Below are 20,455 nucleotides of genomic sequence, written 5' to 3'. Positions count from 1 at the left end.
AAAATGTTTACATATAGACTCAGTTGGTTATGTCTAAAATGAAAGTAAACAGTTGAGAGAAAAACGGATACGTGCCTGTATATTAGATGCGTGCAGCTCTTAAAGGGACAGTATTAAACATGCAGCCGACTGTCATTAAAGGGATAGTTCACCCTAAAATTTATTTTCTGTCATTTTTTACTCACTCTCATGTTGTCCCAAACCTGTATTAATTTCTTTCTTGTGCTGAACACAAAAGAAGATATTTTGAAGAATATGGGTCACCAAACAGTTACTGGTCCACATTGAATTTGATAGCAGGAAAAAAATACTATGGAAGTCGCTGTGGACCAGCAACTGTTTGGTTACCCACATTCTTCAAAATAGCATTTATGTTCAGCAGAAGAAAGAAACTCATTCAGGTTTAAAACAACTTTTGATTAAATGGTGGTATAAAAATAAAACACTATGACAGAATTGACAGACAGATGACAGAATTTTTATTTTTGGGTGAACCAACTATTCCTTTAACGTTAATAAAACAACAAAACGCAAAGAGAAAAAACACTCACTGCTCATGACTGAAGAACTTTAATACAGTTGCTTTAGGAATCAGTCTATATAGGCCTAGTGTTTTATTTTTATATTTGTTCAATCAATTTCTTGAATGCTCCTGCTAAATACACCTATTGTACCTGAAAAGCAGGAAAAAAATACTATGGAAGTCGCTGTGGACCAGCAACTGTTTGGTTACCCACATTCTTCAAAATAGCATTTATGTTCAGCAGAAGAAAGAAACTCATTCAGGTTTAAAACAACTTTTGATTAAATGGTGGTATAAAAATAAAACACTATGACAGAATTGACAGACAGATGACAGAATTTTTATTTTTGGGTGAACCAACTATTCCTTTAACGTTAATAAAACAACAAAACGCAAAGAGAAAAAACACTCACTGCTCATGACTGAAGAACTTTAATACAGTTGCTTTAGGAATCAGTCTATATAGGCCTAGTGTTTTATTTTTATATTTGTTCAATCAATTTCTTGAATGCTCCTGCTAAATACACCTAGTATATTATGTGTAGTTGTAATGTGTATCTTTGTTCTTATTTTTTAATAACAAAGATAAAATAATGACAAAGTTTTTAATATTTGCCCATTTTGGCCTAAATATCTGCCATTCTTTCTTTTTTTCGTTACCTTGAAAGGCTTTGTCTTTATAATAGGGAAATTAGTTTGGCTGTAATGCTCAGACAAAATAGTAAAACCAACATGACAAAATCGTGAATCGTGATATTTCTAAAAAAAAAAATAAAAAATCGTGATATATTTTTGCCATATCGCCCACCCCTAGTTTGGACCATTGAGAAATAAGGGAGACAAAGTAAATAAGTCAAGTCAAGTCAAGTTGAGCTTTATTGTCATTCTGCTGCATGTGGGGACATACAGTGGAACGAAATGTCGTGCCTCACAGGACCACGGTGTTACATAAATACAGGCATACAACAGTGAAGTAAAACAGTAAAAACCTATACACAACTAACCTACTGACTGATTTTGATTATAAATATACTATATATATATATATAAATGTTTACCTATACATAAGTTAAAAAAATACAGTCTATACGGATGCTTCACATAAACACTGTACCTATACACAGCTAACCTACTGACAGATTTCGACTATGAATATACTATATATATATATATAAATGTTTACCTATACATAAGTTAAAAAAATACAGTCTATACGGATGCTTCACATAAACACTGTACCTATACACAGCTAACCTACTGACAGATTTCGACTATGAATATACTATATATATATATATAAATGTTTACCTATGCATAAATTAAAAAAGAAAAAAAAGAAAAAAAGAAATAAATAAAAATAATAATAATAATAATAAAATAAAATAAGAAGACGAGGAAACGAGACTAACAGACATAAAAACACCGTTTTTGGGACCCGGAGTAGCCGCTGCGTCCGACCGCGCCGCCATCTTGCGTAAGCGATCCCAGTAAAGGATAGATTTCCAAAAAACAACCAAATTCTGTTAAAAAGAAGCACAGCTGTACATTACGTCACACATGGGCTATTAATAATACAAAGAATGTGTCTGGAAAGGATTGTTTAGTCTTGTTTCTTGCACAGTAAAATAACAGCTTGCAATAAAAAGCTCACATAGGTTCAAAAACTCCAAACACAACACTGATGGAAGTCCAAAAGAGTTTCACCTCGCTGAATGTGCAAACAGCTGGCCGCAGTCAACACTTGCATGAATGGCTGTACTATCGTGAACTCCCTTATTCCCAGCACTCCATGCTTCGCACTTCAATTTTCTGCCTTTCTCCCTCTCTCTTTCACCCGCCTAAACAGGCATGTTTGCTTTTAAAACAAACGTCACAGCAGTCTCATGGAAACAAACACTGCAGCTAGGCCTAGCTAGCTGGGCCCGACTTCATATGCATACAAAAACAATTACAGTGCATTTTAACATCTATGTCAACAGTGAAAATTAAGTTTAATGCAATTTTACCAAAGCATAAACTTCTATGATGACTTTAGTGAAACGCTTGTCTGACTGTGGCCAAGTGGCATGATAAAAGTGGCATAAAAACTTGATGTAGCAAAGACTTTGTTTAAAACATGGTAAGCAATGGAGTCTTAGTTGTGACATCCCATTTTCTTGAGAAGATGCCCTGCATGTGAAATATAATATGCAGAATGAGTCAAGATTACAGATAAGTTCTCAGGGTCTCACAGTCTTTGGCAGTTACTGCAGCGAATGATTGCTATCGCTGTCCTTTTTAGTTGTGAAAACACAACTACGTGCTTTAGTCTGAGGGCACAACAAACAGAGGGATGGATACGGTCATTTACCGCTAGTAAGGTAAATCTCTGACATGATAGTAGTGTGATGGAGGACACTGAGCTTGTTGAGCAACAAACAAACTTAAGTGACTTTGCATTAAAAAACTTTGACATGGGTTGGTGAATGTTCACATAGGAAGAGGATGGGGTGTGTTTCAAAGTGCCAATCTGTGAGATTCAACGTGCCACTCTGCTGAATGGAGCTGAAGGGAAGTTGAGGTTTTGAGTCAAAGAACAGACAAGGCGTCATCAATGCAAAAAATGTGGACTCAAAAATGAACTCAAAAGATGATATGTTGAAGAATGATCTCTTTTTGTCCATACAATTAAAGTCAACAGGGACCAAAACAACATTGGAGCGGTGTTGTTAATGTAATGTAAAACTTTTAAAAAATAATTTTGGTTAACTGAAATAAAGCTGATATAAATATTAGAGGAAAAAGAGAAATTCTGCCTTGACAACTAACTGAAATGAGTTTGAAATAAGCTGAAATACTAAAATTCGAGAAAGTAAAATATTTATTTTTAGCTTTTATTTTTATAAAAAAAACATGAACGTAAAAAAGCACACCACTAAATTACTAAAACTTAAAATAAAAATGAAAACTGAAAATTAAAAGGCAGTTCAAAATATGATAAATACAATAGTAGTATATACATAAAACTAAAATAACACTGCACTGACTTTCATTGCATGGACAAACATTTTTTTTACAATATATCTTTTTCGAACACAAGAGTGAGTAAATGACAGAATTTTCATTTTTGTGTGAATTGTCCCTTTCAAGAGACAAGACGACAAACCTTGTGCTGCTGCAACTGAAAAATATTTAAAGAGGAAGAAGTATTTCAAATTTAAGGAAGAGAAGAAAGGGAAGACTGAAATATGCAAATTATCATACTTACAAACTTCAGAAACAGGAAATTGGCATCAATGACAAAAGACTCCTTTGCATTGTCTTCTCACCTCATGAGGGTCAGCTACAGACGTCGATAACCTTTAGAGAGTCACACACTGTGACCAGCAAAGTGCTTTTAAATGCCACCCACTCTGTCTCCACAGCCCTTCTCAACACATTTATTTGTACGAAACAAGCTAGCAAGCTCAATGAAGGGAAGGCAATTTCCAGAATTCCCTGTAGTAAATAAATCACATGGAGTGCAAGAGAAGATGCGCAAAACAAAAACAACAGCGACTTTTACATCTTTAATTACATCTGTGAGAGGTCACTTTGGCCCAAGCCTAATGAAGTGTAAAATCGTGTCACAGCACGTCAGCCATAAATGTTTCTGCAGAAGTGCTTCGATGAGCATAGAGAATTAAAAACAAGCTAAACAAAACCAAATATAAATATGTGGGAGGAAATATGCCTTGATGGTTCATTTTTTAACCGACTTTCTATTTAAGTTACCAGTTCAATGCCATGCTCTTTTGGTGACCATCCTTCTCCATTCTGTCCAAATATGATATCATTGCCAAACTGAAGCACTTCCTGTCAACAAGTGCAACACTGATTTATACAGAGTCAAAACTCCAGCCTTACACATTTCAATTACCGCTTTTCAGGATGAAGGATGGTGTCACAATTTTGTAATATACCTCCTGGTAGATTCTGGTTGTTTTCCCATCAGGCACAGTGTTGGTTCGGTGTTAAAAGTTTGCTGCAGAGTCTTATTATATAATAAATTCAACCCTCTACATTGCGAGTAAATCACTCGCATATGTGACTAAATCTTCACTCTGGCGACTAAATGATGTGTAATATTAGCTAATGGCTAATCAATTCTCAGATTTTACTCTCCAGTGTGTGAGTTGGAGGCTGAGTATATGATTAGCACAGATATATTTTCACTCACAGAACACTCTGAGTGAGCGCTTCAGAGTTTCACTCTCCGTCAAGCGATTTGTGATATTTTTCAGTTCATTTGAATGGATGCACAGCACACCTGTGTTTGTGTATTTGGCGTAACGTAAACTCTAGTGTGAAGGCGCACGACTCGCCGTCGCTTTCTCTCACACGCGCAAAGAGCGAGCGAGAGTCTTTATAAAATGCAGAATTGATGCGCTACATGTAAACGATATACTTTGTTGTATTTTCCTGTAAAAATAACGGAGTTCCTTTGGAATTCTTCAGCTTTTAAGACCTGCCGGGTTTTCCGGTAGTAGGCGGAACTAATGCGCAAACGACAATCTCATTGGCTGGCGCTCACCTATTATCGTCCCTGTTTTGATTTCAGCGAATCAGTTCGAGTAAACGCACACAACCTGATGCCAATGGCGATTCAATTGCCAAGGTGTCCGTAGAGGGTTGAAATTACAACGTGTTTGAAAGGTAGAAGACAAATCTCCTTGGTGTATAAACTAAAAGGAATTGTCTTCCCAACAGAGAGGGGAAAATACTGCGCATGTGGTTTGGTGTCTGTTATTCATTCATCATAGCTGATGCTTGTGGAGAGCTATTTGCATTGGATCACTGCTAGGGTGAAACCGTGTCACTATCCAAACATACTTCCTGCCTAACAGGAAGCTTGCGTGAGGGTTCCGCCCCAACCCTTCCTGTTCTGGACGCCAGTTAGCGTAGCACAAAATATCCACCCCTACATTAATGTTTCCACAGCACTATAACACAGATAACACTAAAGACGGTCACCTCTGCACTGTATTGTACCTCATTGCAACACAAATTTAAAGCACCCCTAACTAGGGTTGCAAAAGGGTGGAAAATTTCCGGTAAATTTCCGGAAACTTTCCAAAAATCCCTGGAATATTCCAAAAAATCCTGGAAAGTTTCCAAAATTTCTGGAATATTTCCGAAATTCACTGGAAATGTTCCACCTTTTTGCAACCCTACCCCTGACTCAACACTAAACTTGAGCATGGGTCATCATGGCTGATTTCTCTTCTTATACACAATACAATCGGACCACATCTGTCAGTCAGTTTTGGCAAACTCACTTCAGAGAAGCAACTGCCTCAGGCGGCCACCTTTATTCAACCTCAAGCAAAAAAATCGAGCAACCTGAGAACACCTGACTGAAGGACGAAGAGTGTAGTAGACAGACATTTGACTTTCCATTGTTTCAAGGAGTTTAAGGCAAGGCGCCCGGTTTTCTATAACTTGTATAAACAAGGCAATGCTGAAAATTAAACATTCTCCTCAGCTCTTCGCTCCAAGAATGCGAAAAACGCTACAGGCAAATACACATTTATTGCTTTGTCAGAGAATTTCTTGCAACAGGACTTTTAAGAAAGTGAATATCTTGCATACAAACAAGTTTTACGATTGTTTGGCATTTCAAAAATTAATCAATTGATAATTAATTCCTTCACTTCAATGCTGAGGAATTGTGTGTGTAATATCACAAAAACTACATCAAAATGAGCAAAAACTGCCAGGAAATGTTGTCATGCCACTATCTCTGTGACCCAAGGGACAGAGAAAACGACCAAAGCAGAATTCAGCTGCTACACAGCTTCCCATTACCATCCTGAAGAATTCACGGTATAAATTACAGAAGATAATGACTTTGCCGGCTGATGTTAAAAAGAAAAAAAACCTAAGCCTTGCTTTCTGAATCAGAGGCACGTTTTATTAGCATAAGCAATCTTGTTTAAGTTTTCAGCTGCTAATTAATTTCATTTAATGGAAGTTCTGCACAGACAGGCCCTTCAAGGCGGCTTTCCTGGAGCCGTATCCATGGTTACAAAAGCTAGGGCAAGGAAAACTCATTTTAGGAGTGAGTTCTGTGGGGTTGAGGTGTAAGTCTGTGTGTGTGTGTGTGGCAGACTGAAATTCCAGGCTTCAAAGGGAAAGACTAAAAGGAGCTTAAAGGGCAAAAGAACATCACTAACCTCAGAGTCATTCAAGTTGTACAAGGGTAGCAACCAAACACAGGAACAACCGTGATAAATGTTTACAAGGAAAAAAAGTAGTAAGCAACCATCTAAAACTTCCTATTCAAAACACCCTATAGACTGCAACATTGCCCGTCCATTTTTACAGCAACCTTAGATGGGTTTTCCCATTGGGATTTTAAAGGGTTAGCAAACGTTGGTTTTCACGAGACTCACCGGTGCATGCGCAGCACTGACCTCATATGTCATGCTCCCAGAGCTGCTTTCGTGTACAACTGTTGGCGCAAGCTACATTAAAGTGATTATTACGTTTTGAATATAGATATTTTTCTTACAAAAACGCATCGATTCGCTACAGAAGGCCTTTGTTCACCCCGTTTTTTTTTATGGATGGGCGCATTTTAATTAAGTGCTTTTGGACTGATGCATGCAACACCAGCTGAGTGGCATTAAACAGCTTGAAAGATCAAAGACAATTTTTAATATAACTCCGACTGGATTCGTCTGAAAGAAGAAAGTCATATACACCTAGGATGACTTGAGGGTGAGTAATTTATGGGCTAATTTTCATTTTTGGATGAACTAACCCTTTAAAATGTCTTATAAGACATGAACCAAACCAATCAGCTACGAAGTGAATAACAATATTTGAAAAATTGGACAAAAAGTCATTGTACCTTTCTAAAATGCTTTAAACACCCACAAAGCAGGCAAATTAATTAAAAATGACAGATAAATATAAAACTACTGATTTACAGATGTTAATTATATATACAGAAAATATAATTTACATTTTTTGCTACATATTTTTTATTTATTTTTTAAGTAATTTAAGAGCACTAAAGAGATACTTAGTGGGATTTGCTTGTCATAATTCTGTGATTAGTAAAGATTTCTCTGCAGAATCATGGGTAATGTAGTTTTTCTGCCAAGAATTCTGCTATTAAATGTCGAAATAAATTGAAATAATGCAAAAGAATGGCTTAAAAAAGCATGTACCACTGAGTAACAAAAACAAAGTTATCGTTAAAAATCAATTAGGCTACTCTTTGGAGAAAAACAGTGGGATGTTTATTTCCAGAAGCCAACTCTTGCACTCTATTACAGTAGCGTCTCATGTGCATGCAGTTGGAATCATGGCACTTTAACCTTGAATAGCTCAGGTTTAAAGCGCTCGTGTCGACTATAAAATAGGTCTTTTATTCCAGCCAGCCTCGACAAGCTTTCCCTCTGGAACTTACACAGCTCAACTCTTACGTGCTTTGTGTAATCACATGGTTTTCTTGCCCTTGCTCCCTGTTTCCTGCATTTCTTTCTTGTTTAAAGAACCTTTGCACTCGAGGCTTGGGATTCAATGGATGCAAGATTGTGAAGAAATAAGCACTGTTTTTTTGTGGTGGATTTCATTAAAGGCACAGTTCACCCAAAAATGGAAAGCTCTCCTCATTTATTCACCCTCATGTCAATTCTAACCTGTATGACTTTATTGCTCAAGCAGAATACAACAGAACTGTTATTTTCCATGATGAGTTTCACTTACTGTAAAGTACACAGCCGTATAATTGTGGTTCACTTACATCAGAGAACGTGACACATTATTTGTCACCTGTTGCAAAACACTGAATCACAGCGTTTAGAAAACCCACATAAGTATATACGTTTTTATATCCTATCTTTTTCCCGTCTCACCACTTTCTTCTCTCTCTCATGCACTTCTCACTGCCCTAGAGCTCTCACAATCAGGTAGCTGTGTATCCTGCCATTATTGATCTCCGTGTCCCATCTCCTGCTACTGGAGTGGTGTGACACACAGCTGCCCCAAGCTAATGATTAGCCCAGCAGTGGAGGAACAGCTCTGACACAGACTGTTCAAAGGTACAGCAGCACTGTGCCGCACTATTCTTAAGAAAACCTTCACGAACAATGTATAATAATAATAATAACGTCACGTGTGGCAGACCATCAGATCACATTCACTAGAATTGAAGAGCATAAACATCCAAATGTTAAGTTTGAGGAGTCACAGTGGAGTTGAGATGATCGTAAAGACTCAGACAACTTGAGGGGTAGGCTCTGGGCTGAGTTACCTTTCACTTACTTTCTCTCTCATTATGTGGGTGGATCTTTGAGGGCTGCAGCCATACTTCTCTCTCTCTCTCTCTGAGGGTTTTCACAGTCTGCTCACGTTATTCTGCCCCACAAAGAGTCTTTCTGTGGCAGGGCACAAAACTACAGGCCTGCGGAGCACGACATAATTACAAATCACAAAGCCCTCAGTACTGCGGTGCGGGCCAGCCCCAGCTGCACCCTTTCCAACCCCAAACACACTCTCCCGAATGGCTGAAATCCCTCCTATTTTCTCTTTTACGACACACTTTCTCCTCCCTTTTTAAATCATGCATAAAGGACTTCAAGGTTCAGTTAGGCCAAACGCACACCATAAGTTTTAACACTTGGTTCTTTTGCTTAGGCCGGACCAGAGCCCCCTATAGGTCTCTTTTTAAAATGATATTATTGGCCTCAAAACAAATTAACTTGGAAAGCACTAATATTAAAATTCTATACTATTTTGTCTAAAAAAATTAATAAAATATTGTATGAAAATCTGATAGCAATTTTGAGATTATATCAAATATAGCGTTTCCTTGTTTACCGCTGTAAACAAAGCAGAGTTGCGCTTTATACGAAGAAGAAAATGCCATTGCCATCGAAACTTTTCTCAAGACAGTACCCTTCAGTGATACATTAATATAACCCCATAAATGTAATGCATTTTTGTACTTATTTTACTGTTTTTTTTTGGGATCTACTGGGACTGTGATAAAGATCTACCAGTCGCGATCGACGAGTTGGCGACCACTGCTTTAGAGAAAAGTATTATCTTTCCTATTTTTACCAAAAATAGGGTGTTGTGAGCATTACGGAGTACACACGTAATGTAATGACTGTTTAATTCATACTGGAAGCCGGAGGGCGCCCTTGCGCAGAAACTCCACATATGCATAATATAAGTAATGCTCCAGGAAGAAGTATCCAGTGATCGCTGTAGCTGAATAAAACTCAGATAAAGAAATTTTAACTCCGGAAACCTGAAGACAATAAACATGCGATTGCACAAAATATCTGGTATCTGTGTTCTTCAAGCAATCTTGGGTATTTTTATAGTATATTTATAATGCAATGCTAACCGACATAGCATTTATCACTGTATATAATACCATAAAATAGTATGATTTCTGCCTTATTCTGTGATACGAAACCACGTCTGATCACAAAAATAAGTTATTTCAAACACTCAACTATGTTATGAAGTTAATATGGAGAAAAAGCATGTCAATAAATTAAAATATCTTTGTTGGACAACAGGTTTGTAAACGACTCATACACATGTAAATCTGTGTCGCACATGTGCTACTGTAGTACATTTACTCGAGGCTCAGACCGGTTTTTGTCGCACTGTACAGCCCTATCCAAACCTGTTCCAGATTGTAGGAGCTGCTCACTTTCACGTCCGCCTTCCTTCACGTCACTCCACACAGTCGCACACAGAAATATGTCAACCACTAGACTTTATCGTTATTATCGCGGGAAGACGAATTCTTATCGTGTGGAGAATTTTTACCGGTATATCGCAAACGATAAGATATCGCCCATCCCTAGTTAATAGTGAGAATTGGTCCCTATACTAAAGTGTTACCAAAAGTGCTATTGAATGATTACATATAAAAACATACAATAGAATTAACTGACTAAGAACTATTCAATTAGCAGGGGTGGGAATCTCTAGGCACCTCACAATTCGATTACGATTCAGAGGGCTGCGATGCGATGATAAAACTATTATCGATGCATCTTTAGCTTTAATACAGATTTTTCAAATTAATACAGACTTACAGCATATTCTGTAATATGGTTTCTCATATCTGTGTTTCCAAAATATTTTAGTTTGGCTTGACACAACTTGCATAGTGTGGCTCTTGTTCAGGGTCTTTCCCCCTTCAACTTCTTAGAAGCCAAAGTGCTTCCATACGTTAGCTTTTAACGCAGAAGGTGCTGGTCTGATTTCACGTGCCACCATCATGCATCTGTTACCCCTTATTTACACTGCACGCGTCTGCGACGCATTACGGCTCCGACGTGGCCACCGGAGCTGATCACGGCCACTCTAGTCAATGCTCGTGTTTACACCAGCCGCACCACAGCACGTTTCTGAAGCACCGCCTTCAACTGCACAAAATTCTTTCACTACGAGAGAAAGCAGCAACCGCGCGGCGATTCCACCGCTTGCCGCGTTCCGTGTGAAAGGGCCCTAACGCTTTCTGGTGTGAGTTGGCAATGCTTGGAGGCTGGAACAAAACCTTGTCGGAGCCATAACGTGCTGCGGATGCGTGCAGTGTAAATAAGGGGTTAGAGTTCTGCCTTTTGCATTCCGTCAACATCACGTTATCAATTAACATTAAGAAATAGAAAATCGATTTTTGACATCTGTAAATCGATTCAGAATCGTCCACATCGAGATGCATCTAAGAATCAAATTTTTCCCCCACCCCTATAAATTAGGCTACGTTTGTTTTTAAAGATTAAGTGAACGTTAGATGACAGCAAAGCTAATCCAAGGCAAAAACAGGAAATGAGCATGCACAACTAAATATCAACTGATATATTGACACGAATAAATAAAACCAATTGCCTTGAACCAATCTCTGAAATCAAAGGTCTGCACAAAATGCTCTAATTTAAATAAACCCTTTTGAGCCAAGACCATCCAGGTATAAGCAGCAGTCAAAAAAAAAACAAAAAAACACTGAAATCCCACCATCATGTCATCTCAAACGTTCTCATTTGTGCAATTCATTCCCCTGCCTGAGTCACTAAGCACTTAGGAAGTGCAGTCTTTATCATCCTTCCTCATGCGTTCCTGTCTAATCAAACATTGAGGGATTTTCTCTTCATTGAGATGAAGGTTTTACTTAATCCATCTTCTAATCATCCTCTCAGCGGCAGGCTGATGACAGCCGCAGTTGTCCGAGATAAAAGGGCACAGCTTCAGGCATCTGTGGCACCGTATACGCACATCATCTGCCATCTACAAACCAATGCGTTATCTTGAGAACGGACTGTCAGAGCTTGTCACAGTGTGAGTCAGACTGCTGTTTCTCCTGCCGTACATCTTGGATTAAAGCAGGAAGTTGAAAGCAGGAAGTGGTGTAACTCTGAAACAAATAAGGTCTCTGCTGCAACTTCTGTGTTAAACATTTTGGATTGCCCGTATTGGAAAAAACGTCAAGTGGCTCTCAACAGTCTCAGAGAGCTGGTGAAGAGGCCTGAGGCGTGACTGCAAGTCAGCACTTCAAACGGTGCTTCCCCTAGTAAAATGATTGCCAGTTTCCTCCTGCCCTGGGTTAAAAGAGTATGTAATGTGAGGTAAGAACAGGTATGATATAGAAGACAGGTTAATTGTGGAGAAAGCTAACTTTATTCCAGCATTCTGAAATACATACACACAAGCTCTCCCACCCGAACACAGCGGATCGGTGGTGTACACTTCATTACACACTAAATGCTTAATTAAACCTGCTTGGGCACCACAGTGGTTGTTACAGCAGTATTCAAACTCATTTGAAAGCTCTTTTAACCCTCTAAGCGCCGAAGTCGCAAAATTGCGACAAGACGTCATACTTAATAAAATAGACTGTAGTTCCAAATATGGTGTAATATCTCATTTGTATCCCCTACCACTAGATGGCAGACATGTAGTACTTCGATTCTAGACCAAAATTACGTCACGTTCCTTTTCAAAGTGTTCGAGGAAATAGCAGAGCAAGTGAGCTATCGTGTCATTGATGCGGAAGCAGTTCAGTTCATAGCGTGCGAGTAAATTGTGAGATTTGTGAGAGAAAATCGCCAAATGGATAATAGAAAGTTGTACCGTGAGGATGTGTTGCAAATGTTATTCGCCGATTCTGACTCTGAAGGGGAATATTTGCCTTTTGGAAATGACGATCGGCCGTCTAATAATTGCGCTTCTTCCGGTACATTTTTGCAGCGCAATGGTGCCACCGTGCAAGGCGAGAGTGTTCACAAAGCACAAACAAGTGATCATTTCGACCCTTTGCCCAACGGGGATGGGGGTGGCAGTGGAGAACGTGGCCGTAGTGTCCATAGGAGAGCTGTTGCTAGAGGTAGAGGCAGCAGGGGTAGGAGAAATAGGGCTGGAAGTAGCACTAGCTGCCCCAAAGAGGTGGGAGTGGCCGCGGTACACGTGGCCGTGCTGTGCGTGGGAGAGCTGGGAGACGTGGTAGAGGCAGCAGGGGTGATCTGGATCTAAATAGGGCTGGAAATAGCGATGACAATGGTGGTTGGGTTTATTTGAGAAATGAAGAAGTGTATCAGGACTGGATAAAACGCTTTGATGAGCCTGTTGGTAATTTAGTACTTTCTCCTGTTTTATTGTTGGTTTCCTCTTTTCTGATCATTTGGAATGAGGATAAAAAGACAAAAAAAAAAAAGTTGGGGGGTGGGGAGGGGCGAGGTTGTGGTTAGAACGCTTGGTTGAGTGAGTGCATCAGACGAGACGACGAAGAAGAAGTGCTGCTGCAGAGTTAGTGCATCAGAGAAAACCAAGAAGAAGAGCTGCTGTTCTGTAGCTTCAAATTTTCGGCATGTCTAGAACAATTCTTACAAGTACAACACGACGTAGCTGGGCGCCGCGGACAGACGCCGAACGGCGCCGCCGGTGTGCCTACACTCACAGAAAATAAAGTATTTGAATTTTAAAGACGTGGCGTGACGCTTCTCGTCCGGTGCCCTGAAACGCTGTTTTTTTTTCACCTCCGTGCCCAAGCGTCTTTGTTTGGGCTTCCGAAAGCGGATGATGTCAGGAAACAATGGTTGCAATTTATTTTTTAACTCTGTTCCTGAGCATTATAACCCCAATTTGCTATTGTGTGCTGCGCATTTTACTGAGGACAGCTTCCACAACACGAGTGAGTAAAGTGCCTGCCGGATTCGCCCAAACGTTTTTGTTGAAAGACGGAGCAGGGGGCGTGGCAGTAATGAAACACTGTCTAAGCTGTTCGCCAATCACAATGCACTGGGACAGCTAACCAATCACAACACATTTTGTTTTTCGGAAGGTGGACCTTCATCAAAGCCGGAACTAATCGAGCCGTTTGTGCCAGCCTGTGGAGAAAGGTATTTTAATAATGTAAATTATGTGAAAAATAATGCGTTTTTCAAACCACCAAGCATGAGAGCATGTTCTAGTACACCCCCAAAACAAATTCAAGACTTTGTAAAAGAGCATAATAGGTCCCCTTTAAGGCCTTTCAAGCCACAAGCTTTTGAAATTTTGATGTCAAAATCCAGCATTTTTTCCAAAAATCCCTGGCACCTAAAGGGTTAAATGATTCAATAAGTCTTTCAATCATCCCTGTTAAAGAACGAGACCTTCAATGTTCGTTCCACACACACAGATCTGAATCGTGACAGCTGTATTATCATTATCAAGCATGAATTTTAAATTCTACTATATATTTAAAGTGAATTATGCAAGCAACAATGGCAACTAGATTTATACATTTACTACGGAAAATATGAGTGATACTTGCCTTTACAAAACTTTTTATATAAAACTTTAAAAAAAAAAAGTTTAATTGACACAACATGAACTGAAATATAACAAAATAATAACCACAAACTTATTTTTATTTCAGCTAGTGACCAAGCAAACCATTTTCATTTTCATTTAGTTCAAAACTTGATGTACTAGAATGTTTCAAACTAAAATTGAAAAATAAAAAACTTATCAGCTGTAGAGACACTGGACTGCCAGCATTTATGAACGGCGTCCTGAAGCTCATCTAATCCTGCAGAACGGATCTACGCGAGCGCTACGCCAGCGGAGCTCCGTCACAAAGCCAAGGGTGATAATCAAAGATATAATTACAGATGTGTCAGAAACGACCCTGATCTTGGCATACTGTCATTAACACGCTCACACGCTTTGATTTAGTGTGTGTGTGTTGAGATACGAAAAGCATGATGGAAGTGAAAAGTTTTGCACATGCAAAAAAGACTGCACATGACAGTCTGGTAATAAACGTACAAGCACTTCCTCTTCTTGTCTGCTTGCAAACCTGTACCATAGCATACAGATCAATATTTGACCAAGCAACACTGCCTCCAATGTAACAACAGCAGGTCATCTAAATATGCTCAAACTCAAAAAAGGCTTTTTTTTTTAACACAGTTCCATGAGATGGAGTACTGGACCAAAAGTGAAGCAAGCCACACGAGAGAGATTGAAACTGATACTGCATTTCACTCTCATTTGCGGACGTGGACAGTCTCTCTCCGGCATTTGGCCAACTTTCAAGCACAACTGCATGGTAAACCATAACATTTGCATTAAAAGTTTCATTAAATTGTGAAGTAGCTGCCAATATCTAGCTTTCTTACATAAACATTAAACTGTAAAACACAGACAGGATGATCTGAACAATATGACACAGTCTAAATATGATTTTTGACTTCTGGTCTGTTGCACAGCTTACCACTTTCTGTGCAATGCTGAAATGAAATTGGGTAAAGGCTGATTTTAAGATGGAGAATGAGCCTTTAGTCCTGACATCTGAGCGGATGTGCTCCCTGCACTAATGGACATGTGATGTGCTTGAAAACTGACAGAAGGGAGAAGTGATCTCAACTTTGAGCTGTTTAGAACATCAACAAGAAAACCAACTTCCTGATAACATTTATGCTTTCATTAAAATCTAAGAAATTCACGTAAGGACTGAAATACTAATAAACCACTGATTTGGATGCGTTTACACTTGGCAGGTTTGGTTAAATTAAAACAAACACTAGGAATTAGGGATGGGCGATATCTTATCGTTTGCGATATACTGGTAAAAATTCTCCACACGATAAGAATTTGTCTTCCCGCAATAATAACGATAAAGTCTAGTTGTTGACATATTTCTGTGAGCGACCCCAATAACGTGATATTTAGTCCCTGGAATGTGAATTTTACTTGAAGATCCCCACCGAAAAACGTGTATTTTACCCCCGGAATGCGTTTTTTACAGGGGAACCCTCCTCGAAACGCGATTGGACTAGATTTATTGCGAAAACCTGGCAACCCTGTTCATAGGCATCACCTGCTGTCAGAGAGTGAGCTTAAAAATCAGTATCAGAATCCAATTTGCTAGTTAAAAAAAATAAAGAAAGAAAGAAAATAAAATCTGAATTAGCTATGATCGGCGCATCGCTAATTAAAATACTAAGTAAAAGGCCTCAAATTTGAAGTACAATCTGGGATGTCTTTTTCTATCAATTCTTCAATAGGTAGATCTTATCTTTCATAAAGGCTGAGGTCAGGGATCTTGGGCCTAAAAAGGTTGGTGACCACTGCTCTAAAGAAACAGGATTCCCTAAATTATCGTCATTGATATCGTTATCGCAATAAATATCAGAAATTATCGTGATATATTTTAAAGCCCATATCGCCCATCCCTACTAGGAATCATTTGAGTAAGTGTGAACACTGCCATCCAAACTTTGGTGTTCACTAAACAAGTGAAAAAGATGGATCTTGATCTACTTTCAAATGAACAGGATGTGATGTCACAAGATGAGACCCCAAAAAGGACAAAATGTTCATACCCTTTCTTCTCATCATAGGAGATATGTTGCCTATTACAGTTTGATGCAGGTGTCAGAACCACATCAAAACTGTGCAATCAGGTTGTGACTGTATCCTTGTGCCTTTAGTTTAGTATCTTTAGATTCGGTTTTAAAAATGATACTAAAAGAACCAGGACTAAGTGTAGCTATAGTTTACCAATACAACCAAACCTACAAGTGTAAACACACTCAGAAACAAAATGAATTATCGTATACAGCAGTAGTGCACTCTTCAACTGACATCTGGATCTAATTAAATGGCAAGGTACAACGCTATGATCTGTAGTAGGGTTGTGACGTTGAGGAAATTTATATAAATATAAAACATAGAACTTTTATTAACAAAACAAATACATCTGTTCTTTTACTGAACTAAATGATTTTTATTTCTATAAAAAATCAAAACGATGGTGGGGGTCGGTGACGCAGTGGGCAAGCATCTTAACCGGTGTTGCGGCTTAACACCGGTATCACCGTCAGCACCGTCTATCACGGCAAGCCTAATCTGTAGTGATATTTTTTGAGGTGGATTCTCCATAGTGGCTTTTTTTTTTACTTAAAAGTAGGCCACTTAAAAGGAAGCTCTTGACAATTTGCCCCTGAATGAGTGCGAAACGTTCAACAGGATGGGTGTGTTAGCTTCCAGTACCGAATGAACAAAGGGATAGCACCAACCTCAGTCTCAGCACTAGCTGAGATGAGCCAAAAGAGGAAGTGGTTTGGGGGAACAGGAAACGACATCATTCTTCCAGCACCAAAACACCAGCTTTTTAAAACAGGGGTTGAGAGACAGCAAATAGCTTCGCGGTTGAGAGTACTATAAAGATTCTATATACAGCTGCTGGTTTTGTTCCACCTAGTTAGCCATGTCACCAAAAATAACAAATTTGGAAGTCAGGGCTACTGTTAGTGGCCATTATGTGGCCGTGTACAAGCTCCAGACTCTCTGTGATAATTAAAATCAATGTGACTTTAACAGCTGAATTGACCAAATGAGGGGAAAAAGGCCAAGCGAGAGGCACAAGCACAAGTTGCACCTGTTGAGCAGCCATTAAATCAAAAGTGAAAGGAAGACATTATACCAATTAGGGCTGAACATCAGCTATGGGGACAGGACTGAATGTGTAAAAGAAATCAGGCACAGCATGGACACTTGGACCTAGAAATTGGATCTCGCCACAATGCTAATCCAGAACACCGGAGGCAACAAAATAAATCCAAAGCAGGGATGTGCAGAACTACATGTATCCATAATCAACTAGCTGTTGGGTTGTTGTCAGTCAAAAGATGCCCAGTGTTATTATGCTGGTCATATTTATAAACACAGAATAATTGAGATTGACAGAATAGGACAAAAAAGGCAGATAAACTAGTTAACCCTTACTAATCCCAACCAGTTGACCATTAAATCTAGAGAGTACGCTAATGCAGGAAGGAGCGAGAGCTTTCATTTAAGTGTTTTCCCTAATGAACGTCTTGCTTTTGTGCATTACTCTGCAAGCACAGACGCAAAGATTAGTGGGCCAGTGCAGGCGAGCAATAGGCTGAAAAGGAAATGGGAGTTTCAGCGTTTTTCATTTACACTCCCTCCACCCAGCACCTGAGACCGAGCTGGCTGATCTTTCTTCTCTCAAGTGACTGGCACCATCTCTTCATGCCCCGCAGTCCTGAGAACAAAGACCTGCCAGTGCGGCATCACCTCGCCGTCTCACTCTCTTGTTAACTGTCAAGGAGAGAGTCTAGTTTAACAAACTCGTCGCTTACAGAAAAGGGAGAAATCTGTGGCTAATTACAAACTGTAATAAACAGAGCACTTCCTAACAAGCTACTGAGGCAATGTTTATGGCAGCATATCATGAAAATTGGCACAAAGGCCAAAAACATCAAATGATCTCGTACTTTGCCATACTAATCCAGTATTAGTGATGAGAGATCTCAGTCTATTTGATAAAATCTCTGGTATTAGATTAACTCCTTTGGAGTTAAATTAAAATTTGTTCCTTCAATAAATTGAAATATGTGGACGTCAATCAGTCTTGTGATTTTACAGTCTGACTTTCAGAAAAGGCAGACTATATATGATGGACCAAAAATTGCTCGAACTCAACATTATGACATTAGGGCTGCAACAAACGATTATTTTGATAATCGATTAATCTAACCATTATTATAACGATTAATCGACTAATCGTCGATTATTTGGCTGCTTAAAAAGTAGACATTTATTGATTATTCAGCTTTTGCAATTAGTTAAAATATTGAGTTATACATATTCTAACAAATAAATGAAGGTAATCACTTCAGCTTTTGAAAGTCATATTATGTAATTACAGTTATACAATTAATTTATATAAATAAATATATTTGGCACTAGGGATGTAACGATTCACTCAACTCACGATTCGATTCGATTCACGATTTCACGATTCGATTCCTGCATTTTAATCTTGATCCAAACAAAGATGCTGCATACATGCAACATGAGCAGTTTTTAATCTAAATTAAATTGTATAATTTCGAAATTTGAAGCAAAAACAGAATGGTTTGAATTCAGTTTTGTGAAACTATACATAAAAATATCTGCATGAAACAGCGGATGAGCTGAATGACATCATTCTGCCTAAAATCTCTTTTTGTAAGTCATGGATAAAAAACAAAATAAAGGTTAAGTGATAAGACGTTTTATTTTTGGATAAACGATTTTATTGACAACATAATCTCTCTTAAAATACCTTATAGGGTTATGATTAGTGGTCGACCGATATATCGCCAAGGCCGGTATATCGGCCGATATTTGGCATTTTTCAAATATCGGCATCGGGCGATAAGTTTTTCTGTTTGGCCGATGCGTTCGAGGCGGGCTTTTATTTTGCTATAATTATTATTATATAAAATGCATACAATATTTATACTCAAGATCCACAAGAATCAGCCGTGCTCATGCTTCCATAAAGATAATGTTTGTTTTAGCCCAAGTTTAGGGATCTTATCTATGCACGAACAGCTTGTAACACTCCAAAGAGAAAGGAAAATTTGAAATTGCATCATATGATTAGTGGTTGACCGATATATCGCCAAGGCCGGTATATCGGCCGATATTTGGCATTTTTCAAATATCGGCATCGGGCGATAAGTTTTTCTGTTTGGCCGATGCGTTCGAGGCGGGCTTTTATTTTGCTATAATTATTATTATATAAAATGCATACAATATTTATACTCAAGATCCACAAGAATCAGCCGTGCTCATGCTTCCATAAAGATAATGTTTGTTTTAGCCCAAGGAGATATCTTGTCAGCATCACAATCCACAAATGGAGAGGCTTCTACCCACAAGGCACACATGTGGCCCATTTATACCCATCCTAACCCCAAACTTCATTGAATAAAGGAAGCTGAATACATAAGATGAAATGCAATCTGACGGCCATTTCCTGAGTTAAAACAGTCGAAGTAAACCCACAATAGAGGTGACCTTTCACCTTCCTGATGACGTAAGAGGTTATGAACTCCTGTTCAGTGCATTTCAGTAACCTCTAGCAAAAAACCTAGATAAAGCCGTTTTTTCCCCCCAATGTGCTTTCTCAGTCATCGCAGTTTACAATAGCTGCACGTCGCTGGTTCTTATGGGTCAGATTGAAGTAAACAAAGAGTGCTCTTGCTCTCACTCTCTCCTCACAGCCGAAGCGAGATGGTTCAGTGAAGCGAACAGACGCTCAGTGATGCACTCACGCAGACATTCGTTTACAGAATGGCAGGCTCATATTGGACTGTTTAAAAACATATACAACTTGTTCTATCTCATACAGCTCCAACTTCCTGCATTCAAAGGAAAGTATAATATGCTGCACAATCATCTGGCATTTTTCATGTCAGCAAATTGGCAATAAGCAAGCCTGAACAATGTCAACGCCACCTTGCCTTACACAAACAAATGGCTGGGCCAGTGTCCGTGATCTCCCCCCTAATTTCCGGCCACCTCGCACAGCTATGCCAACATTCTTATTGCTCTTACAGCAATGTGGCAGAGCGCTGTTTTCCCACTTAGAGA

The 20,455-nt window shown here is 38.9% G+C and overlaps 1 protein-coding gene and 1 long non-coding RNA gene across 2 annotated transcripts in view; both read right to left on the bottom strand.

The window, feature by feature from the left end:
• The window catches only part of LOC107677503 (guanine nucleotide-binding protein G(i) subunit alpha-2-like), a 78,331-nt gene that overhangs the window by 46,163 nt on the left and 11,713 nt on the right, over nucleotides 1-20,455 (bottom strand). The gene's annotated exons all lie outside the window — the stretch shown is intronic.
• Nucleotides 1,925-15,134, bottom strand: LOC107677504 (uncharacterized). Its single transcript, XR_001632851.1, has 3 exons — nucleotides 15,123-15,134; nucleotides 7,249-7,257; nucleotides 1,925-1,992 (listed from the first exon to the last, which is right to left on the bottom strand). It is a non-coding gene; the product is annotated as an uncharacterized LOC107677504 (long non-coding RNA).

The sequence above is a fragment of the Sinocyclocheilus anshuiensis genome, unplaced genomic scaffold, assembly GCF_001515605.1.
Source record: "Sinocyclocheilus anshuiensis isolate Anshui unplaced genomic scaffold, SAMN03320099.WGS_v1.1 scaffold660, whole genome shotgun sequence".
NCBI lineage: Eukaryota > Metazoa > Chordata > Actinopteri > Cypriniformes > Cyprinidae > Sinocyclocheilus > Sinocyclocheilus anshuiensis.
The sequence above is the reverse complement of the archived record's forward strand: the minus strand, read 5'-3'. Positions and strand labels throughout refer to the sequence as shown.